Source organism: Tympanuchus pallidicinctus, unplaced genomic scaffold (genome assembly GCF_026119805.1).
Source record: "Tympanuchus pallidicinctus isolate F22 unplaced genomic scaffold, pur_lepc_1.0 scaffold17, whole genome shotgun sequence".
In the NCBI taxonomy this organism is placed as follows: domain Eukaryota; kingdom Metazoa; phylum Chordata; class Aves; order Galliformes; family Phasianidae; genus Tympanuchus; species Tympanuchus pallidicinctus.
Genome location: NW_026294690.1, coordinates 17,569,443 through 17,583,362, shown reverse-complemented (window position 1 = coordinate 17,583,362; position 13,920 = coordinate 17,569,443). Strand labels below are relative to the sequence as shown.

General features: G+C 40.8%; 1 protein-coding gene across 4 annotated transcripts in view; it reads right to left on the bottom strand.

Annotated features, from left to right (window-relative positions):
* The window catches only part of LOC128078431 (contactin-4), a 253,469-nt gene that overhangs the window by 204,339 nt on the left and 35,210 nt on the right, over positions 1-13,920 (bottom strand). Inside the window, exon 1 of one of the 4 annotated variants that reach the window (XM_052678617.1) lies at positions 8,154-8,265. The exons of the other annotated variants lie outside the window; for them this stretch is intronic. The gene's annotated coding sequence lies outside the window, so the exon portion shown is untranslated. Of the gene's footprint in view, positions 1-8,153; positions 8,266-13,920 lie in introns of those variants that run through there. 4 annotated transcript variants of the gene reach the window in all.

Below are 13,920 nucleotides of genomic sequence, written 5' to 3'. Positions count from 1 at the left end.
AAATACTTTGCATTTCCCTTCTTAGTGAACAATGCGGAATATCTCCATATTTCAGCATTAGAAAACATTAACAAAGAAACATTCCAGGTCCTTAATGCCACGAAACTTAGCAGGTATTGAGCTTTGCCAGTGCCAAAGGAAAAACCAAAAGGGCCCCAAGAAGTCTTATTTTGACATTAAAACCAAATCAAATAGTGACACGAGGCTATTTGCTCATTGAAGAAAGTCATTTTGTCCATTAACACAGCCCCAAATTATCTGTCAAGGGAAAGGCTCATAACTCTATGGACCTCAATACCATTTCCTAGTAGATAAAAACACCCCTTACACAAATCTAAATGATGCAAAGAAGTTGGAGTAAGGCTTCTCCAGCATTTAAGAAATCTTGGCTGCTTTTCCAGGGGACTTAACAGTGTAATTACGTAATAATTGAACATCCTAATTTATAACACTCTACATTTAATGACTGAAAAAAAAAAATAGCCCTTGGCTCCTTATAAAACAAAGTAGCTACACAAATATTGAATGCTTGTAAAGTTGATGAATTTGTAATGGTTAGAAGTGATAAAAACATATCAAGAACACTGAAAGCACAAGGCAGACTTAAAACTGCTTTATACCTCAAGTGTAAAAAGTCACAAAAGCATTCTTTCCCCTATAATTTACACCTTTGCTGTTGTTGCATTATAAACAACACTTCTTAATTTGTCATCCTATTAAGTGCCTAAACAAAGGCATATGGTACAAGTCCCAGTGCCTTCTCATTGACTTTGCTGGGGCTTGGAACAATCCCAAAGTGACTTGTTTTCAGCAATTCTAAGCAATTGTAACAAATGCACCATTATTGAATGGAGATTTAACCAAATGGCACAAATCCTAAACTGCTGAAAGACCGACAAAGAACTACCAGCTATTCAGAAATGATTTTTGCAATCAAGTCTAACTAATATATTTTGAATGCTTCCACAACTTTGCCAAGTCAATAAACAACTACATTTCAACACTTTGTATATTCTAACATCAACTCACTTCGTGTATTTTTGTTCATGTATAGCCAACAGTGTCTCAAAACTTAAGCTCAATTTGTGTTATCCTTCCTTTGGAGAAAATTAGTAGCTGTTTATTAGCAGCATCCTTTGTTACTCAACTCAATATTTCCAGTTTTCCTTCACTGATCTTCCACAGCACAGCACTTTAATGAATTTGTGTCAAGCTTGCTAAGGTCTGCCACCATTCACAAATCAGCTACAGATAAATGCAGTATATATTAAAATCCTATCACTCTCCAACCCAGCAAATTCCAGTCTTACATGATGACCCGTTACTTGCAATAGTACTGCCAGTTCTGGCAGTTTGCCTATCAGAATGTTGAAGTCTTATCGAGTTTCTTCAGGTTAAGAGTACATACTTGGCGATCTTCTGGTGACCAAATGAATCTTAAATGTATGCAGTTTCATGATAAGGAGTTACTTCTCACAAACGTCATTTTGCAAAACACATCCAGGATCACAAAACATTCAACTTCATTTAGAAATGGTTCACGCTGGTACGTAATCAGTCTTGCAAGTGTTTTCTTTCCAAGTTCAGACCGAGACAACAGCTACAACCAACCACCACCGTCACCACATCACCTGTCAGACAGCAGACTTTTTGTAGAACGAGGTTACCAAAGACAGAGCTGCTTTGGATTGCTCTCTCAGCATGACTGTCTGCAGACAGCAGGTCTTTAACTTGCATCCCACGCCAGCCCCCAGCTGCCCAAGGCACTGTCATTGCTGAACAGTGAGCCTTCTGCACACCGCAGCAGGGCTGTGGGCATCCACACATCAATACTGTCAACGTTTTCCCCTTTTGTTCTTTGTGATTGCTCTTGCAGTAGTTTATGAGACGCCGTACCAAGAGGCTCACCTACGAGATCAGCCTCCCAAAGCAAACCCCCATGGCATCAGATGAAGCTACGGGAGCTACGTTTGGGAGCAACTAAGGATTAAAAATGACATTTCAAACGCAGCGCGATGGCTTGCAGACTCCCTAACAAGCAGAACTGAATACTAAAATTAAAGCTCATTTATTAATTAATGTGAATGGCAGTGCGCTATGAAAATAACGACACTGTTTTGGCTCATCTAAAAACCTATTTAAAGGAACACCAACGCCAGCAGAAGGGGCAGGAGGCAGAGCACACACAGACACCCTCAGCAGTCACACGAAGCATTTGCTGGGCACTTGAGGTTGCTTCTGCCCTTTCCTGGGCTGAGATGCTCAAAAACAAGCCTCCAGTTTCCCTGGTTTCCTCCATGTGTATTCCCAATCTCTAGTTAATCAAAGATGCTTTTTTCTGCATCTTACTCAACCAACTGCAGAGGGTTCACGACGTTAAATTTCTCAACAACTAAACTTGAGAGACAGGAAAAGGGATGAATTACAGATGTTTGCTCAGCTACAGACATCACAGAGCATCTTACAGGCAGCGCATGCACAGTTTGCAATGTGCTCACAAACAGAGCTTTGTAGCCATACCCAGACACAATACAGACATATGCAGCAGCCTATGCACAACTTAGAAAAACATCCTCATTAGCCATAATTATGACTTATGTAATTAGCATTTTGTATCTTGTCTGCAGGTGTTCACCCTTCCCTTGAGGAAGGCATTGCTCCCTTGATGACTAGTGGGACAGTGAAGATGGGCAGATTGACTCCAAAAGGGTACCCAGAAAATTCACAGACCCATCAAGAGAAATTACACTGTATTCAAAGCCTTTTGATAAAAAAAAAAATTAAAAAGAAATTAAAAAAAAAAAAACAACAACAACCAAAAAAAAACCAAGGCTGGAGATTCCACAAACTTCTCTTGGCAGTTTGTGCCCTTTTAAGTGGCAGTCATTCAAAAAAAAAAAAAAAAAAAAAAAAAAAAACGGTCTGGCAAATAAATGCTCATTAAAGCCTCCCTTTCTCAGTGGAACGTTTTAGCTGCAGACTGAATAACTTCAGTATCCTGCAAACTGCATTTCTTTTGAATGGCTTTTAAGAGCTCAGGTGAGTTTTTAATCAACTCAGTCATAACGTGGATTATCAGCTGTATGTATACAAGTCCCATCTCTATGTCTGTATCTCCAAAGAGCAATAAAACACTCCCGTAGATCCCCTTTGTTACACACAAAAATCAAAGAGCTTGTGCATCTGACAGCACAGTACAGCCCATACACAAATCCTAACCTAAAATGAAGTAGGAAAAGTTTCATGTCTTGGTCCAAAGTCCATTGGTTCCAGTGGAAAAATACCACCATTTTTGAACGCGTGCAATTTGCATTATTTTTAGCAAAGATTATCTTTGAGCAGAGGTGCAGAAACACTTAACAAGTCTAAAGCACCACTCGAGTCCCAGTCACAGAAGCTTTGCGCGGACAAAATCCTCATTACAATCAGCAGGGGTTTGCTTTCATAATGAGTATTTGAGTCAACTGATTGGAGTGCTCAACTTCTGTGATGGTGGGTGCACAAGACGTTCTTGACTTCATGATTTCTCTGTAATGCTCCATAATACGCAGCACTGGTTCCTTGGAAACGAGCCATTTTGACAGGACTGAAAGGGGTGCAAATGAGTAAAGTTTTATCTCACATGGATGGCTTCAATGTTTAGGTTATTTCTAAGTGTGAACAATTTGAACTTTTAAATGGCTCAGTTTGAAGTTTCCATCAAGTGAATGATCCAAATGTTGCAACTCTGAAGAATAGCTGGACCTGAACTGGCATAGAGAACATTCCTCTGGGTTAGGAACAACAAATGCACTCAGGTAGATGCTATAGGTTTAGCTTAATACTGAGGATCTCAAAAGAAGTTGTAATCATGAAGATGATTCCTTCTATTACCATTACCTTAGCTCTATGAGACACGTTCATATTTTTCTTCCTTTTGATACTACGTGTACAGAATGTAATTACATGCACTTTTCTTTTTGCCAGCCAAATATATTAGAACTGCAATACTGGAACATCATTATTTTCTACTAGCATTCTTTTCCTAAGGAAGCGAGTACTATTTTTGTGATACCAGAACAACTACTCCAGCTTCCACAGAAAAAAAAAAAAAAAAAGAGCAGAATTACACAGAATTACACAGAGTAATACCCAATACTTGGGTATTTCACTACCTTCCTTCTCTCCACTGCAGAATTATTTTTTTTCCCCACTTTTGCTGCCAATTTCTGTTCATGTGCATGGCTTGTTTTTGTGGGCAAGTCCCTCTTCCAAACGAGTACAGCCTCCTCCTACCTAAAGTCAGTCATTCCAGTCCACTCTTCTTTACAGCTTCCTAATTTTGCCACCAAAGCTAATCTAAGCTATTCCCCTGCCTTTTTGCCTTTCCTTTTTCCCATTACTCCAGTTTATACCCTTTCCTCCTACAGTGGCCTGCTGAGCTACCTTGCTCACAGGGTTACTGAAAACAACTTCTCAAATTGTAGTTCAGTTTTACGTATCTGACTGGTTAACTTCACAAGAAAGCTTCCATATTCTACCTTTCATTTTTCCTTTAACAGAAAACACTCCGAGTACGTTCTTACAGTTAATCAAGCACAGTACAGTAAATAATGTATTTAGGTATCTGGAAAGCTTTTCAGTTCTGTCTAGCAGGAAGAAGGTAAGATATTTTTTGTTTTCCCATAATTAGCATAATAATTAGGAATGTTAACAAGGGCGCTTGGTGCAACTAGCACATCAAAACCTCTTCAAATAAAGTCAGTTACCTGGGAGCATCTGCATCCTCACAGGCACAAGGCAACGTCCTGCTTGCTGAGCCAGGACAGAGCATGGGAACCAATCTGACATGCAAATCAAAAAGGAAAAGATTTTGCTCTGAAATACCCCAACATGAAAAGCCATTTGTATGAGAAGTAATACAAAAGCTTCCAGCCAGGCAAAAGCGTTCAATAAACCCAACACATCAAAAGCAGCACCAGGTTCCTGAACACTGAAGTTTTGTTACTTGTTCCTTTGGACCAGTCCTGCTCATTTATCAGCGCCAGCACTGCCCATGGGTTTTGCTTTGTGTCTGATGACACGAACTCAGGGACCACTTACATTTTTACTGCTTACTGCCATGTCACTAAGCTGTTCTGATTTGCTCTGCTGGGAGGCTGTCTCATTCCAGGAATAGAAATTAATTAATCAGTATATTTTCCACCCCCGTGCCAGGAAAAAAAACATCTCTGATTAAAATGGTGTACTGAAGTTTTTCATAATCAGTGCCAACACAACTATTGATTAAACGAAAAACCTTGTGAGCACTTACTCATTTTATAGGTGTATTTCATTTCTCTCAAGCTCCCTTGTTGTAATTAAAGGATATATTCTAGACACGTTATGACTGTTATAAATTGAAAATACTTTTATGAATCTAAGGCATCACCTTCATGAAATGCCTGTAGTCTGTAGGTGACTGAAGTCCTTAATTCTCAAGTTTAGATTCTCACAACTGCAGTCCAGTGAAAAGTCAGCCTTGGAGGTGAATACTGAAACTTAACAGTCTATGCTCCAAATACATCCGCAATGTTGCTTCTAGGCAGGAAAAGCACTTCACACATCACTGTGCAGAAAAGTTGGCACATCCATAACTAAATCCCACCGAGACCGTAAGCTTGGCAGCATTCCTCATATCCAGCTTGGGCTGAGCTTCCCATTTGCAGAAGATTTCTACCCAATAAAGCTATGCTTAAAGCAAACAACGTTTGTTATTGTCTCCCTTTCAAAAACACCATTCTTGTAACTATGTCACATTCCTATGCTTTCTAGGGTGAATTACTCACTTTAACACATTTCTGCTACTTCTTGCTTATGACACTAAAGATTGGCATTTCCTGGCTCGATGCAGAACGAAGCCATTGACCTCCCATCTCTTCCCATGTTCCAGGCTCCTGGGAGCACTGGGCACTCAACTACTTTCAGCAAGGATGAATCCCTGCTGTGTAATTTAGGGATTACTTCTCTAATTAGCAGCATGAAAAGAAATATTGACATCGCACTTGTCCATTGCTTTTCATCTCGCTGCTTTTCTCCATGTCACTACAGAGACAGATGCTCGCTGATTCATTTTAAAAATATAAGAGATTAATTATCACACATTGTTGTAAGAAAATCACAGTAAATTAGCCCAATAATTACAAATTGCAAATTATCTGGTCAGGTCTGATAAATGGAGACCAGCAGGGAGCTTAATGCAGGCTACGTACCCATTCCTGCCCACTATTCCACATACGTATACATGGGGAAGATGTTTCATGTACGTGTAACCCTTCAGACATTTTGTCAGTTTTCATCAACTTACCTAAACTGCACATCTCTTCCAAAGATGCCTAGAACATTTTCAAACTTCAATATGCATAAATTAGTGGTACTGCATAAGGCAGCCCTAATTTATGCACTCACTATGGACCTAATTAGTTCTTCTGTAACAGAACGTCAAACAGATTTTCTTAATAAAGCAGAACACATCATATCCAATATGTATATCATACACAGAACTTTATCTTTGTCACTTCACATTACGAACCCACAGCAAGAAAGAGCTCCTGAACCTGAAATTGGCTTTTACTCCTGGTAGAACAGAGACAGATGATCACTGGGGACAAATCAGCGTCACTGCAGCACAGCTCATCAAGTGACACAGATTTACATCAGCAAGATGCACAGCACATCTCAGCCCTGCACAACTGCTTGGGGAGGTCCTACACGCACCATGGGCAGGAGTAGGCAGGAGCAAGGGGGGGGCTCTGCATGCTTTGCATGTGGGACTACACCCCAGCGTGCAGCAGAAGGCTGTCAGGCTGTTGATGATGCAGTTAGTGTCCAAAGCCTTCCAACTCAGCTGGCTTACTGCCTCTTGCAAGGCCCAGCCATGCCTGAACGCACACAAGCTGAGGCTCCATCAAGATAAGCAAAAGGTGACAGTGAACTGAGAGGAAAAAGGGATCGTGTTTGCACTTCTAATATTTCTCACTTTAGTCAGCAACCAGAAACTTTGCTAAATGTGATTATATATCAATACGTCTGCATCTCCAACCTACTTCAGCTATCTCCCATGTATTTTGTCACTTCAGGTTCTGGCTGCTGTGACCTTCTTGGTTGGACTTTACATAAATCCATGTCAAATGGAAGCAGGCTGCTGTCGGTCCCTCAAATTAAATCCAGTGCTAGCAGTCTGAGTGCTGCAACCCTGGGAAGCACAGTTCTGCACAGGTCAGCACTGAGAGATGGTACTGCTCTCCTGCACCTGAGGCTTCTCTGAAAGCCTCCCAAGGCTTTTCTACATCCTCTCTGAAAGCAATACTGCCATCCCACGCAAAATATGCTTATCACTTCCAGGAGTAAAAACAACACGTCTGATGTACAGTGGCACAATCCAGGAGTACACTAAGTCACTTCAGATGACAAGTAAGTAATTTGTCTTTCTGGTGTTTATTTCGAGCAGATTAATCAAGATGAAATATTATGATATTCACGCATAAATTAGCTTCATTCTTCTGCCTAATGACCTCTCAGTCAAGCCTCTTACAACAAACTAATTACAGAAATCTTTTAAAATGGAGCAACAAAAAGCTTTTTGTTGTTTTTAAATAGCAGTGAGGAAAATCCCACAACACTGAGGGGCAGAGGAACCCCCAAGATGGACCTGGTCCAGGCAGCACTTACATTCCTCATCCACAGATAGCAGAGATCAGGCTCCTAGTCCTGCATGCGACCCAAAACTCCAAAATGAAAGAACTGCCTTTCTTCTGCACAGATGTTTTGTTTTAAATGCACAACGATGTTTGGCATTTCTTAAGCAGAGGGCAGCATTACATCAGTAAATGATTATTAAGGTTACCGAATCTACAACACCTGAAGTTATATTTCTGCATCATAAAGATACATGTTCCACTTAGCTGACTTCAGATAGGTAAAGTTTCAGAAACTAAACTGCATTCAGGTCAACAAAGCAAGGGACAAACAGGAAAGCCTTCCAGTCTCCCCCTCTCCCCACACGCTTTGCTACGACCAAGCCCCTCTCCTAACTCCTTTCTCAAAGCCAGAAGGTTTCCTCTACTTTCCTCACTGTACATCACTACCGCCAGTTCATCACATATAAATGCAAGAGGAATGGTGTCCACTGTTACCCTCCAGAACAGCACGTTCTGCAGCTCCTCGTGGACCTGGCACAGCACTCCACAAGCACTACTTAAGAGTTCCCCTTTCATCCCGCCATGCTCCGGCCCTCCTGGCTCCTGCGCTCCCACAGCGCTCTGCTGACGCCGCCTCTCTTAATGGAAAGTTGGAGCCAAAACCCCTGCCAAGAGATAACATTCTCCAGCAAAGCCTCAGCCCTGAAACTTTTCCTGCTGCTTTGACATTTGTGTAACATTCAGAAGCCGCTTGCTCACACAGAGACGCTGTTCCCCACCAGTGAAGCACTTCAGATGGAAGGTATTATCTATTCCTAACCGACGTCTTTCACTAAATGGAACATTTAATTAATTTGGTCCGAAGCCAGTCTGATCTCTTTTGCTTGCGTGAAGACGAAGACGACTCACAACTCTTTGGCACCATTCCTTCCTTTCCTCCCCCTTAAAAGAACTTTAGTTGTTTACAGAATAGATACAAGAAAATCCAAGCTGGTGCAGTGACACATCATTAGTTAAAAATACAACCCAGCATAAAGAGCTTTAGTACAGAGATAGCACCGGAGTGCAGAATTACATGAAAATGGCTCAGGAAGGAGAATGAAAGTCATCTGGAAATTTATGGGTTTTGCTATGGGCGGTAGCGTAAGAACAAAATGACTGCAACCACTTTGTGTATAACTACAGAAAGTGAATTTGCTACAATTAACTGAGATGGAAATAGAGAACAAGGAGTAATAAAAATGCTCGAGATGTACCTATCTATAAAACGCAGAGAGTAAATGCATGGTGAAGGGGGAAGGTCTCTAAAGATAAAAACAAAATCCAAAAGCCTACAGGAGTCTAAAAGTCGCACATCCCTGACCAGAGACAGGCTTGCATAATGAGCAAAGACAGCGTGATTTGTGGCTTACTGTAAGCTGCAGGAAGCTCTACGGACAAAGAAATGAAAACCCAGCCGTGATGACAGCATCTCATTGGGAGGCTCACTGTGCCAGAGCTCCAGAGCACTCGTGCCACTTGTGCCATCAGGCAGATGCACGTGATGAGTTCTGACAATGAGATGACAGCCTAACACCAGGATGCCCACATTTAGTCCGGATCTACAGTTCTGTCTGCTAACAGAAGCAACCTCCAGATCTGAACAGCACTCTGCTGAAGAGAGAAGCAGCACATCTCCTGTCTGAAGTTATCTGTAACGCTGCATAATGACTGCAAACTGCTGCAGACTCCCAACAGCTGAAAGAACAAGCAGAGGGCTGCATTCCGGAGAGGAGACAAATGTGGCCAGAGGACATTACAGGAAGAACACTTACACCTGGTTAGAGAAACAAAGTTCACACTAATGAAATTAATTGGGTTTATAGCAAATACCAGCAGATAAATTTTAATAAGGCAGCATCCATCCATACAGCGTATGTCATAGCCACGAGCCCTTCTGGTTCTGTACACAGCATCACACGTGTCATCTGGAATCCTGGCTCTGCAGGAACAGCTGAGACTTCAGGGCCTGCATGCAACCACATCCATCCTCAACTTGTGTGCAGCTTAATTAAATGGCAGTGGTAATTAGTGCACAACATGGGAGCCTCAACAGATGCTGAAGAAAGAAATATTCTTAATGCTGACAGAGAGGCTCATCGTTCTCCAGCTTCTCTGCAGCCTTGGTGGGATGGTCGTTGCCCACTGCCAGGCTCATCAATGTGATGCTGCTAAGGATAGCTGATTTGCACGTCGATAAGGAAGAACATAACTATATAGATGGTATATGTATGTATATCAGATGGCATATGTAAGGTATAACAGAAGGCAATGAGATGGATGACCGGCTTAAGGAGAAACAAAGGCAGCTCTCATAGGTGATGGGGAGAGCCTGGTGCACATCACTTGGTCCCAAGGCAAGACTGAGGGAGTCAACCACATGCAAGCTGCTCCAGAAAGAAAGCAAATCCTGTATGATGCTTGGATGCTAAGGAACAGAGAGCTTAAGATCAACACGTATAGAGAGAAATTACAAGCAATACATCTTATGGCATTAGCAAAATGAAAAGTGAAGGAAACGAGTGGCACAGGCTGAAGTTCACGATGAAGTGCCATCATGCACAGCCTGCTGCATCTATGATGCTGTATGTATACTTTTTGAAAAGTCATACTGAAAAAAAAAAATGGAAGATAGCTATAGCAACACTTTACAGAGGAGAAGAAGAGGTAGCACCAATCAGTCCCTGAAGAGGTGTTTAATTCCAGAACATGCTGGCAAATCTAAACAAAAAACAAATCAGTGATGCATCTGTTCACCATTGAAATGTTCCCCCCATCCCTCCCTTCTGCTTCCTATGGAAGTAAAAAGACTTGAAGGAGTCTGCTGAAGATAATATCTTGCATATCAAAGCAGGTGATGAAGCAGAACTGCAGTAACTCCTGAGGAATGACAGGAACAAGACTGAGAGGAAAACGTGAAAGTAAAACATCTCTGAACTGCTTCAAAGAGGGGCACCACAAAGCTGATCCAAGTTCCCATGAACTTCACTGCTCCCTGCAATACAGTTTGCTGTCTGTATTACTCTGTATTCTGGAAATATTGGGCTATTGAAATATGTTCATTACAGCAAAGTGACAACTAGAATATGCTACTGCATGCTTGTAACGGTAATGAGTCACAAGTACAAAAGGAAACACAGACCGAGTGGTAAGAATGCTACAGGAAAGAATGGATGGAAAGGAACTGTTTCATGTGAAGAGGAATTAAAGCAGTGGGCGTGAGACATGTAATAGCTTCTGAAAGATTTTCTAAGAAGTGGCAAGGGAGCTGAAGATGAGAAGTGATGGAAAGAGACTAGAAGGAATTACACACTGGAGGCAAAAAACTGAAATGAGTCACATTCTGATGCCTTCTTGCCACAGGGTATGAGTGGCAGCTGTCCTCAATAACTACTGAAATAACATCATACAAGAAACCTCTGAGCAGGGCAGTTGTACTCCATCTCTACAGATCCCTTCCAGACTATTTTATGTAAACAAAATGAGTAAAGTTTTATGCAAGCTGTATTATTTTTAAAGAGTGATTATGGGAATATCTCAAAGTAAGGATACAAAGATGTTCTTGCTAAGATGAAATTCAATACGTACAACAAACCGGTACAATGAAGACAAAAAGATGTTTTTTTCTTCTCAATAAAGACATTAACGTCAACTGTGACTCTTGAATAAAAGTAAGAGGATTCAAAATAGACTTCAAAACTTGCTTGAAGGAATATTTCTCATTCCTTCAGTTGGCAGATTGATCACAGCAACACCTCCATTTACCAAAGCACTTTTGTTGGAGCACAGGATGCAAAAACACACATAAGCCCAACACAAAGATAGATCAGGGAAATGTTTCAGCAGCAAAGTCATGCTGTATCATCTCTATTACTATTTTTTTGTATGGATAACAATAACTCACTGTTAGTTTCTGGTAAACACTACACTGAATAATTCAATCTACAAAGCAAAAATGAATTTTAATTATGGACTTCTAGAAGCATCATTTCCCATTTGTTCATTGGTTTTTTTTTTTTGTTTTTTTTTTTGTTTTTTTTTTTTTAAACTTTGGAAATCAAAACTTAAAGAAGAGGAAAAGTATACAGAGGCACTAAAAGGAACTTCTGTTATCTCATCCAAACACTGCCTTGGCCTTGACTTCTATTTCTAGTCAGATCTCTCCTTTTCCAAACGGGCCAGCATCATGGATCTGAGCAGAGAACTTAAACTGGTACAGTATTAAAACTGGCTGCAGTCAGTACTTATGTTATCATTTTAGTATCAAAACACCATTTGCTGTCTCAAGCAGTTTTTGCCTAATGAATGTATGGATCAAGGGGCAAGTGAGATGCAAACTCTGTGTACTTCATTTACATTTCTAAAGTAAACGTTTAATATTCTAATGGACTGATATGAATTTCCTAAATGTTAATTGATGCAACTGAAATTTGCTAAGGGCACATTCAAGACATTTCAAACAATTAACAAAAGATTTGAAAGCAAAGAAGCCATTTCAGTAACAGTCAAAACCACTGTCATACCTGTTGTTTCACCTGTAGTAAGAAACTTTTTTTTTTTTAAACTTACCAAAATAGAATAGTAAATTGTGCAATTTAACACGACTATAAGCAGGACTCAACTAAAACCTGTCTAATTCTCACTTGAGGACAAAACTCCTTTTATGGGTTTTTCAGTCCTTCTCTGATTTCTACATGGATGTCACCAATGAAGTAAGCTGAGGGCACTCAGGCTGACACGTCACTCAGACTCTGAAACACCACAACCACACATTGAAATAACTCATGCAAAATTTAAAATAAAACCTATGCTTCAGCTCTGTTCTCAGTCCTTGCAACCAAGAACAGGCACAACTATGCTGAACTGCAGACCCAGAATGAAGCTGTTCTGCCCATAAACATCCATCCAGCAGAGCATGCAATACTACTCGTCCCCATCTTCCTGCCCTGCAAGATCTCCACTTACCCCAAGCCTTCTTTTCAATTCAACCTCAAGATGTACAGAAAGCTGGGTTGGAAGAGAACAAGCATCCTTTCTACCAATCCATTTAATGCTTATTGCACATGTATGTGTATTGCATGACAGTTGGGGAAGGACTACTACACTGTCTTGTTGAAGCTGGGGCTTACCTGCTCACCTGCTAACTGCCAGCAGGCTGCTTCCAACTCTCTCTCCTTTATACTAAAAGCCCAGGAATGATTTCTAATATTTGTAATTACAGCAGCTGTCTTCATTCAAAACACAGGTTCTCCTTTCAACTTTGCTGCCTTAGAGACCCTCTGCATGGTTATATTCAGAGAACACCTGAGCAAGCTCTTTCATGTTCATTTTAAAGCTGATCAAACCACTTGAGCTGAAGAAATTCTCCCTCTGAAAAAGGTCTTGTAGCTCACTACTTCTTTTTGCCCTAGTTGAGGTATAAAGATACAAAGGGTCTGAAATTTAACTTATCAAAATAAGAACAGCAGATGAATCTTCAACCCTAAGGAAGCAGACAGACATGATTTGCAAACAACACGAACTGGTGCAGGGCCTCTGAGGAACTATTCTGTGCTTTTGAAACTCATGCATTCTAGCACGAGTTCACTAGCTCAGATTGCTTTCTTCAAGGAAATTCTGAAAGGAGTAATAAGTTGCTTTTGATTTTAAAGCTCCAGCCTACATCTGCAGTCTCTGTAAGATAAATACAATAAATGTCATTGAACTAGCTATCTTCAACATTATCTTGTTAACAATTGATTATTTATCCACCAGAAACTACACGGTGCTCCTTTCCTGCTTGCAGGATAAACTGACACTTGATTCAGATTAGTAATCTACTGCAAAATGCCAACTGCACAAAGCCCATGCAGCAGCCCAGACTCAATAGGTATGTTGAGGAAAATGCAGATGTCTGCGTAAACAGAGGATCATGTTGGCCAGAACTGTCACTCCAGCATTTTTCAGGAGCACTGCACTCACTTAAGCATCCCTCGAGGCTTCAGCCATCAGGAGATACAGGATGACGGATGCACCATCTCAAACAACAAATCCTACTGTGATTTTAATTGAATTACAGCAGCCATTTTATTTTTCCAGAGCCTCTAAGACTCCGTACCGCTTACTCGCTTCCAGTGATTCAGCAGTTTATTTTTCAATACAGCAATCCCTCCTTAAGACAGTTCCTCATTCCTTTTAAGTAGTGCTTCTGACAGCAGCTACCTAGATGGTTGTTGTTTGAGGC